Below are 21,347 nucleotides of genomic sequence, written 5' to 3' on the forward strand. Positions count from 1 at the left end.
CTGGTCCTGCTGGGTCATTGATTGGTACTCTCTTGCACATGCTCCTGTTGCATCAGAAGGACTTCTTCCTAGACGTCTGCTGAGGGAAGGAAAACAAGCCTTAGCATTTTGTTTTGGCTAACAGCCCTGAAATCCCACCCTTTTCTCCTTGTACTCCAGCAGGGCCTGTCAGTGGAGATCTGAAAAGCAGGAGGAAGTGAGACCAGGAAGCCCAGCCACAAGGGGACAGGAACACAATGGGTACGTCCTTGCCCTGGACTCTGAACTCCGCCCACTCTCCCAGATGCTGATGGCTAGGCTCAAGCCCTGACCTTGTGCCCGTGCCCCACCTCTAAGCAGGCACTTGGGCATGAGGCCCCTCACCTCCTCTCACAGCACAGCCTTTCAGGATGAACTTGGCAGACCCTGTAAGTAACCCCTCCTCTAACCAGCCTGCCACCCCTGAAGAGGGTGTGTTCACCTACCCTTGACCTGAGGCCTGGTCTTCTTTCATCTGGACCAGCACCCTTCCCTGGGACTGGCTTCTTGGTGAGCTGGTACAAGGGCTGGGGTGGGATGGGACATCTGTGACCAAAGGAGGGATGCCTCTCCCTGCATCCTGTCATTTCACCTTCTCATAAGGGTAAGATGGTCTTGGGGTGGCCCCAAGGACAATCTGTCTCCCTTTTTCCTGGGAGCCGATGTAGGCAGAGGAGGACGTGTCTCAGGGGCAGGTTCTGCATGACTTGTGGGTGAGTCAGCCTCCATGGGGGTGAGGCGGGTGGGTCTGGAGCTGTACAAAGTCAGGGTTTGTGTGTGTGCCACCCCCTCCTCCTGGTTCCATGTTCATTCTCCCCTCTCCCTACCCTGCATGCCCCACCCTTTCAAAGGCCTCCATGCAGTTTGTGAGGTTCTGCATTACGCTTGCAGAGGAGAGTGGGGAGGTGCAAGGCCCACGTAGCCCACCCACCATGTCTGTTTCACTCTACTTGACACCTGTACCAAGAGGAGGACACAAGGGCAGGGCTCAGTGATAATCTACTGTGTGGGATGCAGACAGCATGAGCAGGCCGGGCTCCAGAGGGCTCTCACACCCCAAGCCATGGGTGTGGAGGAGGAGCTGAGCAGGTGCAAAAAAAGGAGGGCAAAGGGCAGGGGGTGAAGGCCAGGGACAGGCCCTGTAGGACTGCAGGCAGGGCACCTACCCAGGGTCTCACCCTGCCTGTCTCAACGTCTTCCTCCTTCTAGTTATCGGAGCCTCCATGACCTGCTCGTATCTCCTCCCAGCCTCCAGCAGCCCTACCCTCAGTGAGCAGGTTAATCCCCAGGGGACTATGGAACAAATCATGTTCAACCCATCCTTCGAGGGGCCCCTTCCCTGAGTTCTGTCTCATCCCAGCAGATGGCAAGTAGGAAAGGCCCTCCCAGCACAGGCCCCTCAAGAACAGAGTCCCTCAGCACAGGTCCCCCAGTATGGCTCCCCCAGGATAGACCTCCCAGGATAGACTCTCCCAGTACAGATTCCTCTAGCACAGACCTCCTCCCAGAACAGGCCCCTCTCCAGGACTGACTCTCCCAGGACACATTCCCCCAGCACAGGCCTGAGGTCTTGCTAAACCCTCCCTTGACCAATGTCTTCATATTCAGGCACCCTGAAGACCCTCCTCTCTTCTGGCTCTGAGTAAATTGGAGAACAGGTCCAGGATGCTTGATGAGGCAGGGGCTGGGGGAACCCCCAAGCAGAGCTCACTCTGCAACCAAGGCACAAGTACCTGGGAAGCTGGCAGCCCTAGCCCACATAGTCAGGTCCCAGTTCTAGGAACATGGGTCCCAAGACACACCTGGGAAGCCCGGTCCCCACCATCTTGAAGGGGTGTCCACCTCTCAGGACTGGGGTTCTGTGGCAGCCCTGCCGCAGCACTGCCCACCCTTGAGAGCTAATCTGCTTGCTGGGTCTCTGGTGTGCTCCTCTGTGTGCACATCTGTTCTGTCAATGATGTACCAGGGCTTGAGTCAGATGTTGTTCACATTTTTTTCAGTCTAGACCTGCAAGAGTTCCCCCCAGGAAGAACAGCTCAGGGCATACTCAGAAGCCGGGCAGAGATGGACTCACCCTCAGCTCAGACACATGCATGCAAATATGACCAGGCCTCAGTAAGTCCCTGACTCCTTCCCATGAGCCTTGGCCTCCTCATGGGGAAACAGCAGTAGTAAGAGGACCGGCCTCCAGGTGTATGGGTGGGGAGTGAGTGAAATAACATCAGAGCTGGATTAGCAGGAGTGATGTCATACCTACACCCTGGGCCCTGGCAACACGGGGCACTCCTCGAAAAAGAATGAGGGTTCCCCAACAGTTCAATAGTGGATATTTTTTAAACATAAACCAGAATTTTGTTGTCCTCTCTTCTATTGCAGTTTGGCAATGTTTTACTGAGAATTTCGCTTGTCAGTACTTGGGGTATCTAAAGCCTTAATTGGGTCTCAGAAGCGGTGCAGGTGGGCTGTGGGACAGGGAGGTCCTCAGCAGACATCAGCCTGAATCCCCACCAGCCTCACACCTGACTGCCTGCTCCCCCTTTCCCTCTGGGCTCCAGCCCTCCCCAGGTCTCCTCATGCCCTGTGCCCTCCTGTCTTTCTCCAGAATGCTTTTTGCCACCTGACATACTATTCACAGTTTTGTTTACTTTCTCTCTCCTGCACTGTTATCTCCTTCCTCCCTTTTTTTAATTTAGAAAAAAGCAATTTTAATTTTAGCATGTCGGTACTTTTCATGATTTAGAATTTGTTTTTACATTTTTACTAGGGTATAATTTATATATAGCATAGTGCAGATATCTTAATCGATGAAGTTGTGTATATTCACACACTCGAGTGACAACTACCCAGATGACAATATAAAACATTTCCATCACCCTAGAAGTGCTCCTTTCCAGTCAATACCCTCAAGAGGTAATCCCTACTGTTACTTTTATCCCCAGCGGTTAGTTCTGCATGTTTTTAAACATCATGTAGGAAATAATATAGTATGTTTCTTTTGCTCAAATTTATGCCTGTGACATTTACCCATGTTGGTTGAGAACTGTTATCAGTAAATAGTTTTGTTTTCTTTGCTTAATTGCTTTTTTTCTGCTGGGTAGTGTTGTATGAATATATACTTTATATATATTGTTTATCTATGTGAGTTTGAGTTTGGGGCCATTATGAACATTCCTGTCTGTGTCTTTGGTGGACATATACACTCATTTGTGGATATATACCAAGGGAGTGGAATTTCCAGATCATAGGGTGTACATATATGTAGCATTAGTAGATAGTGACACACGGTTTTCCAAAGTGACGGTACCAAGGTACACACCCACCAACGCTGTATGAGAGTTCCAGTTGCTCCACAGGCTGGCCAGTACTTCCTACTGTCAGTCTTTTAATTTCATCCATCTCTAATGGCTAATGGATGTTAAGAGGAATCTCACTGGGGTTTTCATCTACCTTTCCCTGATGATTAATGATGATGCCTGTTCATTTGCATATCCTCTAGTGGAAGTCCTGTGTGGTTTTTTCCTAAGGGATCCCAGGCACTTCAGTAGGGTGTGCGGTTAAGATGTGCTGAATGAATGAGTAATAAATGAGTAAGATCCATCAGAATAAGAGGCTTACCCTCAGCCCTGGCTGACACTATGCCTATCTCCAAAGATCTCCAGCACTTTGTAGATTTGTCTCCTCTGGTTACTGTGCATGAGAGGTGTGGCAGAGTGGGGGCACTTTGGGAGGTGATTAGAAAGGTCTGAAACAGGATGTCAGCATCCCTGCTGAACAGCTTGGCTAGTACATTGCTAAACACTGCCAAGCTTGAGGCCCCCTTCCATGGCTCTTGGTTTCAGAGAGCAGAGAGCAAGGTGTGCCAGGAGCGGGTGCTGACACATTTACACATTTACTACCACTTTCTACCCAGTCAAATCCCACCCTTTCTCTGCAGCCTAGGCTGCACCTGGCCTTTGTGCTCCACCACATCCTGGGCAACCCCAAATCCCCACCACTCAGCAAAGGGCGGGACAGAAGAGGGTGGCAGTTCTCAGAATGAGAGGACTACAGGAACTATAGCAGACTTGAGTCCCAGAAGTGGGAGGTGTGCGTGGAAAACAAAAATACACTGGGAACCCAGAAGAGGAGGAAGTGCAGGGCTCGCAACCAGAGGTAAACCCCAGGTGGGGAAATCTAACCTGAAAATCCTGAAGCACAGCAGCAGGGGGTGACCAGGAAGCCCTGGTGGGAGGATCCAAGTCTAAGCAGAGGTGAAAAGAGCAAGGGCACTGCCTGAATTCAGAGAAGTGGCATGGAATCATCCTCCGGCCTCGCTGCTGGCCGAGACGGGCACACAGCCCCACACCTCATTCCTGCATTCACTGCTAAAGCGCTCTTTGAGCACCACTGCGTACCCACGCTTCACTAAGCACCCTGATACCACGTAGTTCACCCGCCAGCCGAATAGATAAAGGCATAATCATGCAAAATTAGAGCTTTAGCAGAAATGAAGGCAAAGTATACCAGAGGCTGGGCAGGGTTAAGTTAAGGGGTTGCCATAACCTGACTTGCATCTTTAGAACTGTCCTTCTGGTGGTAGCCAAGGTAGAGAAGGGGAGAGCCTGAGGCAGTGACCATTGTGAGGGATGTGGAGAGGGTGTCTTGGCCAGTTTGTGGAGGGAGCCTTAGCAAAGAAGTTGTGGGGGCTAGTGAGAGGCCCCGGGGAGGCAGAGCTGAGGGGGCTGGAAACCTGGAGGTGAAGACCCTGGAGAAGGAGGACTCAAATCTACTTCAGGGTTTCTAGCCAAGGAAACTGGAGGGGCAAGTGTTCACTCAATCCAGGTAGGGAGAGGCAAGGAGAAGCAGGTCTGGTGGCAGGTGGAGAAGAGGAGAGCACTGGATTCTGCCTGCTTATCCCCCGCTTCAGTCTCCCCTCTCCAGCACCTCCCCCAGGCCCTAGAGCTGATGCAATTAAAAGGGTGGGAGCTGGGAAGTTCAAGGCGGGAGAGAATACAGCTCCTAACTCTGCCCACATCTCTCAGACAGACCTGAGCCCCAGCGGGACCAGCCTGGGGGCAGTAAGCTCTCTCCTGGGGGCCCGAGAACCATGCTGAGAGTCTGTGAGTACCCACAGCTATCCTGCCAGGCCAGGGCTCTAAGCTGGGCCTCCCCTACTGCCCTGCCCCTGGGCCTAGGGCGACTCTACTTTCCAAACCAATAATGGAAACATATCATCTGACACGTGTATTTTGGAGGGGACAAAGGGAAAAAATTTCTTAAAGACCTAGGATGGGTGGTTTCCATATCTACACTGTCGACTAAAAAAATAGTCACAACCTCAAGGTTGAGAGTTATGTTTTATTTGGCGGGAATTTTTAGGACTTCAAGTCCATGAGGCAGCATCTCAAGTAACCCTGAGAGAACTGCTCCAAGAAGGTGAGGGAGAGAGCCAGGGTATATAGAAGTCTTGCAGTGAAATGGCAGGTAGTCTGACCATCAAAAGATTATTGTTAATTAAAGAAAACCAGATATCCCAAGATAAGGCATTTAGGGCTTTTCTGTGTATGGGAAAATGCAAGAGTCTGGGCTCACTGAAGTCATTCCTTTGATATGTGCCTCAGCTATCTGGGGCCAGTATCCTGTGTTTTCACATCCCGAGTTTCCTCAGGGCTCACCGTAGGGAGTGGCTGCAGTCTGATGGCTGCTAGAAGGCAGGTATGCTTTCCTTCCTGAGTTTCCTCAGGGCTCACCAGCTCCTGTTGGAGGACTGCATTCACTGATGACTGTGACATCCTTTGTTTACTGATAGGGCTGGCAATATTCTGTTTATCAACACCTCACTTACATTTATTCATTTATACAGCAAGTAGTCACAGTGGAGCTATAGCTGTGCCAGGTGTGGGGCCTCACTGGAGTGGACAAGGCAGACCTGGTCTCTGGCTCTCAGGGCAGGCATCCGGGCTGCTCAGTGGTGTCTCCACCCCAGCGATAAGATGCAGCAGCTCTTTAAGGCCGTGGTTGATTAGTTCAGGAGGGTAAAGAGTGGATTGAGGGCTGTGGGTCTGGTGTCAACTTACCTTGGCAAATAATGAATACCTCTGTGGCACCAGGGCCAACACAGATTCCCTGGTCTGGTTTCTGCTGGGTGAAATCAAGAGCTCAGCTGGATAATTTGGGCAGCTCCTTTAGCTCAAAGATGTGTTGTTCTGTTCTCCTCTTTAGCTGGGGAGGAGCCCTCTGCCCAAAGGGACTGACTTTCCAGGGCCAAGCAGCGGATGGGAAAGTGTAACTCCACGCAAATTTCCTCCACTCAAAGAACTTGTGTTTCCTAGAAGGCCCAGCTGTGCATCTTCTTGTTTCTTAATGGCTGAGCAAGATGCTGTAATTGCTTACAATATTAAACACTGCTTTCCAGCAATACAGCTCTGTGGTTAAAATATAAATATCACAAGCGGTAAGGAGACAAAGAGACAAAACTCACGACTTCAGGATGGGTCAGATTCCATTTCTCACCTCAAGGAAGGGAGAAGGGATAAGCCCCAGTCTTGTTCCTTGAAGAAAAGGTGGATGGCTGAGGGTGGAGGAAGGCTGAATTCTGAAATGTATGTGCGTAAAAGAAATTATAAAGTGAAAGTAATTATAAGTAAAAGAAATTATAAAGTCAGGCACATGGGTTCTCAGAGGGAGACTGAAGAAGCAAAGGAGGCCCTCAAGAGAGTGGGAGAGGCAGGGCAAATAGAGTCAACCTTTAGACTGGTAGACTAAAGGACAGACAGTCTGGGCTGAGCACTGTCCCCAAGCTTGAAATCTGTAATGAAATGCAGAGGGCAGAGGGAGGCATTGTAGGAAGCCCCAGAGGGTTTGCCCATGCACCCTTTCTTTCCTCTGTCCACCCATCTGTTCATTTATGTGTCTACCCATTTTTTCATCCATTTGTCTGTCCATCTGACCATCCGTCCACTCCTGCATTCCACGAATATGTCAAGTGCCCACTATGAGCCAGGCTATATGCAAAAGGGATTGATTTCTGGTCCAAAATGGAGAAGATAGGAGATTGGGCAACTGCCTCACATCTTACTCTGTGCAGGAATAGAAGGAATCGCAGAAAACTGTTGATGGTGATAAATGGAACCGGGTGGGAAAGCGAGGCAGTGGGGGTACAAACGATTTGTCCCTCTATGTTTTCTTTTTCTGTAATGTCACTATACCATCACAAATGAAGGGGGAAAGGTGGCCCGAATTAAACATAAATCCTGAGATTGGAATCAAGGATACATTCACACACTGCTCGCCTGGATCCTTATATAGAAAAATGAATGCACATTTTAAAGGTATATGGTGGTGAGTCTGACCTGACAGCCAGAACCAGACCCTCACTTCTCCCTACCCTCGGGAAAGATACAGAGGGAAACTCGGTTACAAACTGTATCAGTCTGCTCAGGCCGCAACAACAAATACTACAGATTGGGTGGCAGAAGCAACAGAAACTTCTCACAGTTCTGGAGGTTGGAAGTCCAAGATCAAGGTGTCAGCAGAGTTGGTTCCCCCTGAGGCCTCTCTCCTTGTCTTGTACATCACTGCCTTCTCCCTGTGTCTTCACATGGCCTTTGCTCTGTGCCCACATCCCTGGTGTCTCTCTGTGTGTCAAAATTTCCTCTTCTTACAAGGACACTAGTCACACTGCATAGGGCCCACCTTAACAGTCTCATTTTAACTTAATCACCTCATTAAAGGCCCTGTCTCCAAATACAGTCACATTCTGAGGTACTAGGGGTTAAGATTTCAACACATGGCTTGGTGGGGAGGTACAATTCAGCCCAGAACACAGATAATAATTTCAACAAGGACAACAATAAGAAAATGACAGTCACAAAACACACACCTTTCATAGGCTCCTAGAGGGAATGTATGAGCCAGAATAAATGGAACCCTGTCCAAGGCAGGTGTGGAAATGCAGGCTCACAATTGGGCAAAGTCTTTAACTTCAGTGAGCCTTGGCCACCTCTGGGAAACGACCCCACGATGTCTCTCTGGGGCTTGGGAAGCTGATACACTGCCATGCACATCTCAGAAACTGTTAACATTATTAAATGATGCCTTTATACTCTCTATCCGCACCCTATCCTTCCATAGCCAGTGAGTTAGGTCTTTTCACTGCAACAAATATTCTATCAACTCCAAGGGGGAAATGGGGCACCCAATGTGGTGGAAAGGTCCACCTCACCTGTCCCTCATTGGACTGAGGGCTTGGTCTCATGGATGGAAGTCCAGATGGCCAAGGGCAGGCACCTTGGGCAAGGCTCCATCCTGCATCATTCCTTGAGAGTGGGCGGCAAGGCGGCAGTGCCGACCATCTGGGGCGCTGGGGGCAGCTTGGCAGTCCTGGTGACTAAGACACCCTCTAGTAGGGAAGGAAGGGAATGGGAGTGCCGGGATGCTGCATCACAGGTCTAGCGATATAACCACTCCTCAAAGCAAGTGTTAAGACCAGCAGGACTTCTGGGTCCTCAGTCATTTGCTTGACATCTACACAGCCATGTGCACAGGCTGGCTGGCTCTCACCCTCCTGTCTGTGCTGAACCTGGGTACCCAGGCCTTCAACAGCTGGCTTGTCAAGTGCTTTGAGGACTCCCAGTATGAAGAGATGCTGTGGCTGGCCCAAGACAGGCTGGGGCAGACAGCAGAAAGGAAACAGATAGTGGTGATTGGGCGGGCATGGCAGGGCTCACTGCTGCCAAGACGCTGCAGGACGCTGGCCACCAGGTACGTGATAGGGTGTGGGAGGGTCCTGCATGGGGAACCTGGGAGAGAGGGAAGTGGACAGCCTCAGAGAGCTGGGGCAGGGGACTGGGTCTAGGGCTCTAGGTGGGGGTACAAGGGCTAGGAGAACTGGGTGGTCTGATTGTATAACAAAGGGAGACCTGGGGAAGAGGCAGGAGGGCTGTGGGAGCTAGGTCTGCTAGGAGGGGATGTGTCCAGCCTCACTGAGGTCAGGAAAGTGCTGTCTTTCTGGGTGACTGTCCTGGAGGCCTCAGGGCATGTGTGGGTGGCAGAATAGAGACCCACAGAATGCCTGGAGCACAGTGGTATGTGGAGCTGGGAGCCATGAGGATTCCCGCCAACCACAGGTACAGTCGGGGAAAGTGGGAGTGGGTAGGGAAGGCTGGGGTGTGGGCAGTTGTCTCATTTGTACTCTCGGGATTTTAGTTTACGGAGGTGATGAGTAGCCATGGAGAGGTTAATGCCACTGTAAGAATTTATTACTTACATTTCCAGAGAGAAGGAGACAAACCACACCACACAGGGCCCTGGGGATACATTGGGATGGTCAGGAGGCAGAAGACAGGAGCAAAGAGAAGGCACAGATCATGGCCTTTATTGGAGTTTCTGAGGGAAAGGCAACGTGGGACGGAGTAAACAGCTTAGGTTTGGCTGCTTTGAATAATTACAGTGGGCCCTGGGCTGTAGGAGTGGTCTCTAGTTGCCTGGTACCTGGCCCTGGGTGAGTTAGGGCAGGGGAGATATTTACTTGGTGTGTGGGTGGGAACATGGCCTTGGGTCAGCCAGTCTGTTCACTGAAAGGAGAGCTCTAGGCAAGCTGACATGCAGGAGAGATGTGGTTCGGCCCTGTGATTCATGAGTATCAAATAGACAGAACCTAAGAAGACGCAAAACACACAGTTAGAACACACGATTAGAACAGCAGTCAACACCAAGGCCAAGACAAATGCAATGAGTGGCCGTCTTCTCCTGGAAGTCAGCAGGCCTGGGTCTGCCCCAACTCACAGCCTCAATGTTTTAATGTATATACTGTGCATAATGGCACCTGCCCTGCCTGCTTAGAAGCCAATGTGGAGGATCCCCAAAGATAATTAGGATGGGAGAGCACCTTGAAAAGTCAAAAGTGGCCTGCTAGGTTTGCTAACAATGGGAATAATGAGTGTCCATCGAGGAGGGTGTGGCGTCTGGTGGGAGCCCTGGGACCAGAAACTAGCATCAGGTGACCTCATGGAGGGTCATCCTGAAGGGGGGCCCTGCTCCATGGAGAATGCAGGGTGGTGGAGGATGCTTCCTGGAGGCTTGGGAAGGATGCACATGGCCTCCAGGGAAGATAAGCCCAGAGGACCCTGACACTGCTCTTCATGCAACCTCCTGGACCTTGAGGCCAGAGGTCTCAGACAAAACGAGAGAGATCGTGGCCAGAACGGAGGACAAGCCTGGTGTGATGTGGCCACAAGAATGGTGGCCCTGTTCCCTCGTGGCCCTGCCGCCATTAGTGTAGTGACAAGGGGGTCTGTAGTTCTGTCTTTGGATAGAGGCCAGTAGCCCCAATAAATCTGTGGGGAGCAAAGAGCAGAGCCCCTGGAGCAGGGACGGCTGGCAGCTTCCTTGTCCCTGCTGAGCTGTCTCTGATTCGCACCACAGGCTCTCTCATGAGCTCATCAGGAAGTTTGGGCTAAAGCTCAGTAAGTTCCGCACCTCCAACAACCAGAGCTGGGTGCTGGTCAACAGGGTGCACAGCGCGTGGGGGAGGTACAGGCCTACCCGCGTCCGCTGGGCTATCAGGTCAGAGCAAATGAGGAGTGGAAGACGGCAGAACAGCTCTTCCTAGAATCACTGCCGGGGAGTATGAACATACCAAACTCTCGGACCCCACCCAGCCTCACTCTGCCACGGTGGTGCCAGGTTTCCCGCTTTGTCCGTACTATTCACAGTGGCCTCATAGGCCTACAGAAATGTGTCCAACACCAACAAGGAGGTAGACTTCCCACCTCTGTAACTCCCAGGTTGGTGGGGGAGCTCTGGCCCCTAACTTTACAGCCCCGTAATCTGTCCAATAGTTAAGTGTCCACCTTCGGGACATTCAGACTAGTTGTGGGACAAAGTCCTTGAACCCAGGAGAGAACATATATAAACCAACCTTTGACGTACACACAAGTAGAAGCATGAGTGAGGGAGTGGGAACATCGGGGGCTGGACCAGGCTGAGGTGAGTGCCCGTGTGGGGTGGGGTTTGGTTCTCACTGAATGCCTCTCCTTCCTCCATGCCCGGGTGGTGGAGGAGCTGAAAAGCAGTAGCTGCAGCCAGGTGCTGGAGAAGTACGACTCCTTCTCCACCAAGGTCAGTCCTGGGACCCACTTCCTGCTGCCCACAGCCCACCCTATCACAATCTATGGAAACCACGGCAGGACCACCCACCCTCTTTCCAGCTTGTAGCAGGAGGAACATGTTAACCCTTGACCCACCCTCCCCAGCAGGCAGCCAGAGGGAGCCTGTACACAGACCCTGCCCCTGGGCATAGTCCCGCCTGTGGCTCAGGGCTGCCCAAGATGGAGAGGGGGTCTTTCCTCACCCACCTACTCCAACCTCTTGCTGTTTCGTACTCAGCCAAGCACACCCTCAAGGCCTTGGCATTGGCCGTTCCCTCTGCCTGGAATGCTCTTCCTGCAGATATCACATGGCTTGCCCCTCAACCTTCTTCAGGTCATGGCTCAAGTGTCCACTTTGAACTGAGGTTCCTCCCATCTGGCACCCTCCCATCTTCCTTTCTCTGCAATATTTTCCACCCTAATGCTTATCACACTGTAGTGAATATTTTACTTGTTTAATTTGTTTATGGTCTGCTTCCCCTGCTAGAATGTAAGCTCCTGGAGGACAATGGTCGTGGGAGGGAGGGGAAGGAAGAGGGGAAGGGAAACGGGGGGGGAGGGAAGGAAAAAGGGAGGAGAGGTACAGGGCTTGGAGAATAAGTCAAGCTAGAGAAGATTCTCAGTTGCCCACCCCTACCCCCCACCTTCCACACATCCCATGCACAGAGGTAGGGAACCTACCACCCTCTCTGGGTTCTGGTTGTCTTCACTGCAGATCTTGAAGCGTGTCTCCGGGAACTTTGTGATGTTGTTTTTCCTGGGATGGTGGGGCCCTGCCGCCTTGTCTCTGGTTTAAACATGCATGTTTTTTGTTTGTTTGTTTTTGCGGTACGCGGGCCTCTCACTGTTGTGGACTCTCTTGTTGCGGAGCACAGGCTCTGGACGCGCAGGCTCAGCAGCCATGGCTCACGGGCCTAGCCGCTCCACGGCATGCGGGATCTTCCCTGACCAGGGCACGAACCCGTGTCCCCTGCATCTGCAGGCGGACTCTCAATCACTGCGCCACCAGGGAAGCCCTAAACATGCATGTTTGATAGAGGTTTTTGCCCAGGTTAAGGCGAGACCAGCCATGCCCTGTCATCCTGGCAGTTCCTGTCAGGACTGCCCCCCCGAGTGCCCAGCCTCCAGGGCTGCTGCACTGGTGACAAGGGTACCAGATCATCCCTGGACACCCCTCAGCCCTCGGCAAGCTGAACAGTTGGTCACCCTAACAGGTGAAGCCCTCCTGGCCAGTTCTGTTGTGTGAACTCTGGCCTTGCTTGGGAGAAAGGAGCAGGGATGAAGCATAGGGCACAATCCTCAATGGGCACTTCCACAGGGAGAACTTCAGGGTCGCTGCTGGTGGGCTAGCCAGGACCACAGTGTGATGGTGGGGGATGAGGGCAGGGTGAGAAAAATTACTCAGTACCTAGATTCCTCCAGATCAGTGTAAGCAGCCCAACATACTTGCAGTTGACAGGAAGACTGGGCCTCAGTTCCCCCACCTGTAAAACAGGGATAATAAGCTACTTCTTAGGGTTATGTGAGGCTCGTACAAGTGAAGGGCTCATCAGAGGGTGTGTATGTGGGAAGTAGCACTGAAAGTTAGCTGTTTTCCTGTTATTAGGACAAAGGAGAGCATTTTGAGACTGTCAGAGCCTAGTACAAGTAGACCCATGGCAGCCCCAAGGGGCCCGGCTGAATGGTCTGGCCTTTCCACTCTGTCCAATTCTGTTTCTGCCTGTCCCTGGATGCAAAGCAAGGGTTCTCATGTTGGCTTCCAGACGATCTGACTCCCCTGCCTTCTCTCCTTGCACGTGGTCGGCTGGTTGCAGGGATACCTGATTAAGGCGGGGAACCTGAGCCGGGGGGCCGTGCAGATGACTGGGGACCTGCCGAATGCAGATGTTGGCTACTACGAGGCCTTCTTGGAGACCCTGCATGCCATCATCTCCCTCTTCCAGGAGCCCCAGTGGGAAATGGGGTGGAGAAATGGGAAAATGGGCATGGGTTAGCCAACTACTAACCAGGACAGCAGTCGAAAGAAAGTTCAGATAAATCTGGTGGAAAATCCCAAAAGAAATGGGGAAGAGGGGAAAGCAGGGGTTTCCAAACTCCAATGAGCCTCAGAATCAGTAGGGGTCTTGTTAAACACAGAAGGTTGAGCCCCACTCTGAGTCTCTGATTCAGTAGATCTGGGCTAGGACCAGAGAACATGCATTTCTGACATGTTTCAAGGTCTGCTGCTGCTTTCTGTCTTTCTGTCTAGGATCCCCACTTTAAGAACCTCTGGCTAAGCGGCAGTCACATCAGGAAGCTACAGATCTACTTTGCCCTGGGCCTCACCTGCTCTCTGGTTACAGACAAGGGGTCTCACTGTCTTTCATCCCAGGAAGGTGTATCGGGGTGCTAACTCCAGACCCCAACCACCAAACCCCTGGTGGCTGTCAGGATGGTCTGGGGCCACAAAGATAAAATAGACCGGAATTCACTCTCCCTCAGGGTTCTGTGACCCAATTCCTGCAAAAAAAGGCTACAGCTATTCGCGAGAGGTCAACAGACCCTGCAAGCATTCAGTGGCCAAGGCCACTGGCTCAGTTATTTGAGCATCCGGTCTTCTTTTCCCAATAGCATCTTCTCCCTTCCTCCCAGAATTTTTTTCAGGGTAAATCCATTTATATTCAGGCCAGGGACTGTCCTAAAGGGAAAATGGAAGGAAGAGGAGGGTCTTAAGGCAGGTCGAGTGGGGTGACCACTTGAGGAGGCGGGGGGTGGGGTGTGTGTGTGACTGCGAGCCAGGCATGATCCATGTTTCAAGCCTGAGGCTCTGGCAAGGGGCTGTACCTGCCCAGAGGGAATGCATTTTTCTGATTTGTCAGCCCCAAAATGGCACCTATCTCTAGTTCCCCGGAGCTAAGAGCCACCCTACCCGGCATGCCCTCCTTTTGCCAATGGCTTACCTCCCTAGCACACAGGCTAGAGCAGGTCCATGAGAGGGCTCAGCCTCTGTACAGTCCAAATGGCCCATCCTCTGCCTGGCCTTGTCCATCAACCTGCCTCCCTGTCTCTCCCTTGCCTGCTCACTCTCAGGTTTGATGAAATCGCTGGGGGCTTTGACCAGCTCCCCCAGGCCCTGCATGCTGCCCTCTTGCCCGGGACGGTCCAGCTCCACTCGCCAGCAGAGGAGGTTGAGTCGTACGGAGACCACATCCACATCACCTACCGAATGCCTGACCCTCTGCAGACCAGGTCACGTCTGACCGCCGATTACCTGATTTTAGCCACCACAGCCAAGGCTGCCTGACTCCTCTGTTTCAGGCCACCTCTCTCCCATGGCAACTAGGACGCACTGCGATCCGTCCACTACAGCAGTGCCACCAAAGTGATCCTGACCTGCACGCAGCATTTCTGGGAGCACAAAGGCATCTTAGGGGGAAAGTCCAGCACCGACCAGCCTTCTCTTCATCTTCTATGCCAACCACATCTTCCCCAACGGCACAGGGGTCATCCTGGCCTCCTATACCCTGGACGATGACTCCTCTTTCTTCGCTGTCATGGACGTGCCCGGGCAATTGATATTGTCCTGGACGACCTGGCAGTAGTCCATGATCTCCCCAAGGAGGAGGTGTGGGCCCTGTGCCCCTATTCCACGGTCAAGCATTGGAGCCAGGACCCCTACTCCATGGGCGGCTTTGCCTCCTTCACTCCCCACCAATATGTGAACTATGCCCAGGAACTCTGCAAGCCAGAAGGACAGGTCCACTTTGCTGGGGAGCACACAACCCTGCCCCACCAGCTGGATTGACACAGCAATCAAATCAGGGCTCAGGGCAGCACAGAACATCCAAGAGGCTGTGGGCACGGCTTTGACCAAGGACCCCAGAGACCCAAAAGAACCCCACTCCAACATGGGGCTATAGCTACACCTGAAACACAATACTGTAAATCAACGATGCTTCAATTAAAAAAAAAATGGAGCTATCGCCAACTTTACGACACCAGGAATTGGAGTAACTCTGGTCACCATGGTCCACCAGGAAAAGTCTCAAAATCCACTCTCTCACTTTATCTCCACCTTTTTCCAAAGACGCCAACCAAGAGGTGCCACATAAGGCCAAGGAACAGAGTCCATCTAATATTTGGCCACCCATGACCTTGGATTTATTGGCAATGTCTCAACGACAACAACGTGTGATATAGTGATTAAAACAGTAAAGCATTCATTAAGTTTAAGGCTATCACTAAGTGTTTTACCTACATTCTGGGTGGCATCTAAATAATTATAGCATTGAGTGCTGAGAGTTAGGGAGGGCTTTGACTTCCAAGGACCTTGTCTGGGGTCCTTGGCTCCTCTGTTATTCCTTTAATCTGAGTCTAGTCCTACCTCCCCTTCCCATGTCTACTCCTCCATCTCCCGTGACTGTGAATTTTAAGAGAAGTTGGGAACTTAGATGGAGGCAACCTTGTGGCCAGCAACATGCTCAATGCTTTTCCACGTTATTAAAGCAACCCCCAGTGTACATATTCTAATATTACTCCATTTTATAGATGAGGAAAACTGATTTTCCAAGAGGTTAAATAACTTGCCTGCGGTCACAAATGCTGGTCCAGAGGGATCAAAACCTAAGTCATCTAACCCCAAATCTTCTTGCTCCTACACTCAGTGGCTCTGTCTTATTCTTTTTTTGTATTCCTGAAACAACAATTCACATTGTTGACATTCAGCAATGAATATGTTGAATGCTCGAGTGATAGAAGTTCTCAGAATGCACAGCATCAAAACTGCATGGTCTGTCCTCCATCCTTTTCCTATCCCCCTGGATCTTCTTTGCCTGGCAGCGCTGAGGGGTGAGGAGGCGACAGATGGAGTCAATACTGATGAGAACTTTCAGGCAGACAGATGCATGAGGTCTAAAGAGGCCCATCATTTGGCAGTGACCTGGCCTGAATTATGTCCCTAAAGGACCTCTTGGAGGTATGAGTAATCACCCAGAGGGTCACAAGAAGGGGCCAGGTGACTATGAGGTTAAAGGACAGTTCATCACCAAAGGCAAAAAGTTACCTTCAGAACCAGCTGAGAAAGTGTCATTCTCTTTAGAGTCTGAGGCTAGGACAGAACAACAAAGTATCCAAGAACCCTCCTCCAGCTGGGAGGGTCTGGGATCTTATCCTGCTTGTAAGCTAACAAGTTAGCTTGCCACAGTTTCATGGATGCTGGCAGAAGACTCATGGGTCAGAGGCAAAGGATTTTATTACTCATGCACAGCAAGTAGCACGAGCACCCCAAGCCACCAAGTCCCAATGGGGGCAATGCAGAGGTACCCAGGTAGACACCAAGCATTTAGTGGCGTTGCATTGCAGCTGAGGAACACTGAACTCAGAAAATTGACCAGTTGTGTAGAAAGCAGTAAGCGTTTGTGGGGGGTGAGTAGGAGCTGGGGGAGGAGGCATTATCTCATCCCTCAACGTTGCTCACTAAAACACAGCTCTGAGAAACAGCCCGAGCAAAGAGCAGTCAGGGTCTTGCATTTTAAGCATATCCAACAGGAATGTGCAGAGACACTCAAGCCTCATTGGTGATTGACTTTCCCAACATTGACGGACCCATCCCTCAACCACTTCCCTACATAGTGTGGCTTCTATCTCCTTCCTCGTGTTCACCTCCATAGGGGCTGGCACCCCCAGTCTCACTGAGTCCCCAGTCTATCTCACTGTACACATGAAGTTCACATGGAGTTCACACTGTACACATGAAGTTCACAACCACTCTGACAGTGGCTCTGAAATCTGGTGAATCAGACCCAAATCCTGCCTTTGGTGAACTTGGAGACAAGCTTAGGGACTGTCTTATTCCATAAGGGCTGCTATAACAAAAATATAATAAACTGAGTGGCTTATAAACAACAGACATTTATTTCTTATAATCTTGGAGTCTAGAAAATCCAAGATTAAGGTGCCAGCAGATTCAGCAGATTTGGGCCTGCCTACCAGGAGCCCAGTTTCTTGCTGTGTCCTCACACAGTGGCAGGAGCAAGGGAGTTCTCTGGGGTCTCTTTTATAAGGGCACTAATGACATTCATGAGGGCTCAACCCTCATGAACTAATCACCTCCCAAATCGCCACCTCTGACTACCATCATATTGGGGATTAGGTTTCAACATAAGAATTTGGGGGGGCAACAAAAACGTTCAGTCCATAGCAGGGACTATGACACATGTTCAAATAAGTGTGACAAGTGACAGATGATGGTGTTTGTCAGAAATAAAATAGGAAAAACCTTGGGATGCCAGAGGTGGGCTTCTTCCTGGATTATATCTGCTGAAGGCTGATGTCATCCATTATGTAGGGAGCATGTAACAATCAAGATACAGAGCTATTTCATCAACACAAAGATCTCCCTCTTGCTATGCCTCTGTAGTCACCTCCACCCCACTCCCTACCCCCCAATAAACACAATCCCTAGCAACAACTAATCTGTTTTGTCACTATAATTTTATCATTTATAGAATCTTATATAAATAGAATCATGCAGTATGTGACCTTTTGAGATTGACTTTTTCACTCTACGTAATTCCCTGAGGTATATCCAAGTTGTATCCTGCATCGATGTTTATTTGTTGTTAGTGCTGAGTAGCATTCTGTGGTATGGTGGTACCACCATTTGTTTAACCATTCACTTATTGAAGGGCATTTCAGTTGTTCCCTGTTTCCCTGTCTTTTGGCTGTTACAATAAGGGTACCAAGAACATTTGTGTACAGGTTTTTCTGTGAATATCAGCTTTCACTGCTCTGGGATAAAGGCCTAAGTATGTAATTGTTGGGTCATATGGTAAGTTCATGTTTAGTTTTGTAAAATATTGCCAGACTCTTTCCTAAATGGCTATACCATTTACATTCCCACTAACAATGAATAAGTGACCTACTTTCTCTTCATCCTCGCTAGCACTTGGTGTTATCACTGCTTTTTATTTTAGCTATTCTGAAAAGTTTGTGGTGATATCTCATTGTGATTTTAATTTGCACTTCAATAACGTTGAACATAAATGTCTTGTCATGTCATTGGCTCATTTTCTAATTGGATTGTTTGCTTTTTTACCATTGAGTTTTGAGAGTTCTCTATTATATCCTAGATATAAGCCCTTTGTCAGATATGTCGTTTGCAAATTTTTTTTCCTGTTTGTTGCTTGTCTTTACATCCTCTTAACAAGGTCTTTTGCAGAATAAGTTTTTCATTTTGATGAGGTCCAATTTAATATTTTCTTTTGTGGATCATGTTTTTATTGTCATTTCTAAGAACTCTTCACTAAGCCCTAGGTCCTAAACGTTTTCTCCTGTTTTCTTATAAGGTTTTTATAGTTTTATGTGTTACATATAAATCTATGACTCATTTTGAGTTGATTTTTGTGTAAGGTGTGAGCAATTTTTCAAATAAGTTGTATTATTCTTCTACTAATAAGTTTTATATACTCATGGTAGAAAAATCAGCAAATGCATGACATTACAGCAAAGAAAATTTAAATTTTTCATAATCCTACCATGTACAGAAAATCAGTTACATTTAGATGTATGTCTTCCCAGCTTTTAAAAAATCCTTTGTTTTTTATTTCTAGATTCCTTCCAATTCCTTTTGAAGATGAGGGAAGATTTCAAAATGAAACTTAAAGGTTAGATGGATTTTCATTCTCTTTCGTCTTCATCCTTTGATTGGCCAGTTTTATAGATGAGAAAACTAAAGCTTAGAGAGGATAGACATCTTGCCTTCTGAAAAGTCCAGTCAGAACTTGAACTCAGCGCAACCTGACCACCAGCCATCATTCACCATGCTATACTCCACACAAGGCTAGATTACAAAAAAAGCCAACTGCTAGCACACAGAAAAGCAGAGGCAAAATTATTTGTCCAAGACCTGGGGTCGTTTGGCAAGCCCGCTTGTAACTAATGTGGAGGTAGAATATATCCTAACAGCTCTGGCCTGAAGGGCTAAAAAAGGTACCCAGGGAGAAATGAATACTTTGAAAAACAACAAATTAAGCATAGAGGGTCAAAATACTATACAACTATTAAGATAGAACTTAAGTGTGACCAGTGTTTTTATTATTAAAATAGATTATTTTCCGCAGGTGTCACAATAGAAAAATGGGCAGTGAAAATTTCTAGAATAAAAACGTTTAAAAAGCAGCTATAAAAGATATTTTGGGAACAATTAGGGGAAATTTGCACGTGCACTGGTATCTGATGATGACAAGTTAACGTTAATTTTCTCAGGTGTGACATGGAGTAGGGTAATACTGTCTGCAACTTTCAAATGGGTGGGAGGCTGGGGAAGCTCTATCTGTCTAGAGAGAAAGAGAAAATATGGCAAAATATTAACCTATGTCGTATGTAGGTAGAAAGAACACCGGTGTTCGTTGGGTCATTGTTTTAATTATTTCAATTTACTTTCAAAATAAAAAGGTAGATGTTGGGGGGAGAGAATCTCCTGACTTCTTTTCATAGCAAAACTTGTCTGAGCCATTGTGAGGAGCTAAGACCTTCCTGAGTCCCCCTCTAGGTGACATCTGCCATTCTAATGGTGGTTTGGGCATTCGGGGAGATTTTTTTTAACCCTGGGCATTGGAAGACTGGCACTTGTGGCAGCACCAGGGTTTTCTTTTGGGATCATTTAGTGCTGTCCACAATGTTCTTCCCTTCCTAATTAAGGTATCGTAGGTATAGGACAATGATTCACACACAGCTAGCACCCGTTAACCAGAGTAACTCTCACCTCTGGTAATTCCTTTCTCCCAAAAAGAAAGCAAATACTGTATCTTTGAGGTTTAGTTGAAACAAAAATGGAGCTTTCCCTGACCGGGAATCGAACCCGGGCCGCGGCGGTGAGAGCGCCGAATCCTAACCACTAGACCACCAGGGAGCACATGAGAGCAGCTTCTACATCGAGCTAGACTAAGTGTAGAAGGTGTGACGTAAACTGGGTTCGTGAATATGATTACATGAACCTTGGGTACTTACACCGCCTCCCTCTTCCACCTAGACAGTCTCTCGGCCACTGTAAATCCGAGAAAACAGGCAGTGGAGAACAGCAGGAACGGTAAAGTCTGAATATGGCCGCCTTCTCAGAAAACAGGAAAAAAAAAAAAAAAAAAAAAACACGCCAGTAGCACGGGGTAAATGCGCTTACGTATGTTAGCCAGCTTAGCCGAAAGTGGTAAAAGAACGCCTGTCAGAAGTGGGATTCGAACCCACGCCTCCATTCGGAGACCAGAATGCCCACAGGGAAGGTACACACCTTGAGTCTGGCGCCTTAGACCACTCGGCCATCCTGACACGCTGTGAGCTGTTTACTCGTAGAGAGCCTGCTTCCTGCGGCAGTCTGCTGCGCGGCTCCGGCTCACGGTCCGGGCGGGCTGTTGCTGGATCCGCCCGGCCAGGGCGAAGGAGAACCGCCCGCTGGGCGCCGGCCGCCAGCTGCGGAGCTCTTGGAGGACACCGGGCACTCCGGAGTACCCAACCTCGCTCTCCCGGGCGAAGCCAGAAATCGAGCCGGATCTCCAGAAGCAAGGACAATCCCTCTAGAAAACCAGAGGGGTTAGTGACCACCCGGCCCAGCAAAGGAGGGAAACTATAGCAGCAAAGACAAAGAGAAAGCGCCAGGATGCAGCCCACCCGGGCTACCCGCCACTGCCAGATCCCGGGTTCCCGCCGCACATTCCTGGCCTTAGCTTCGAAAACTGGCTAGACGAGTGAATACAAAGAAAGCACTGGAATTGCCACAGAGTAAGCGACAGTGATTACTGTTGTTATTTCAAAATTATTAGGGCTTTCTGCCTTATTGTCCCTGGCACACCCATCCTCTTAAGGTGCACCCCTCTTCCTCTGCCAAGTCCCCCAGCCGTGGTTAGAGATAATGGGGAGATCAGTGTTCAAGAAAAAAAATTCATTCATGACACTTGTCAAAGCACTGTAAGGAAGACTTTATTCAAGGGGGGAGTTAGCAAGATATGTGTAGGTACCACTGCACCAGGGTCTTGCAGTGGGGGAGGACAGATTAGACTCAGCTCTGAGTACAACAAGAGAGAGTGGAAATTTATAGCCAAAGAGAGAGGTTGGGAGGGCGTCATTGGATGGAAAATTACTAAGGGGGGGATTCTGTACAAACCGATCTAACAGGGTTCTTGCTGAAGGTAGGCCAGAATATCAGATATCACCTGGCAGATGGTAGAG

General features: G+C 49.6%; 1 protein-coding gene and 1 pseudogene across 2 annotated transcripts in view; both read left to right on the forward strand.

Annotated features, from left to right (window-relative positions):
- LOC307184937 (olfactory receptor 2V1-like) overlaps positions 1 to 21,347 on the forward strand; it is a gene marked incomplete at both ends in the record, with an annotated part of 395,233 nt that overhangs the window by 82,283 nt on the left and 291,603 nt on the right.
- Positions 8,534 to 15,046, forward strand: LOC307184082 (L-amino-acid oxidase-like; annotated as a pseudogene). Its single transcript has 6 exons — positions 8,534 to 8,774; positions 9,033 to 9,125; positions 10,423 to 10,624; positions 11,051 to 11,118; positions 12,962 to 13,098; positions 14,217 to 15,046. The product of its transcript is annotated as an L-amino-acid oxidase-like (transcript).

This window comes from Stenella coeruleoalba, assembly GCF_951394435.1.
Source record: "Stenella coeruleoalba genome assembly, chromosome: 3".
In the NCBI taxonomy this organism is placed as follows: domain Eukaryota; kingdom Metazoa; phylum Chordata; class Mammalia; order Artiodactyla; family Delphinidae; genus Stenella; species Stenella coeruleoalba.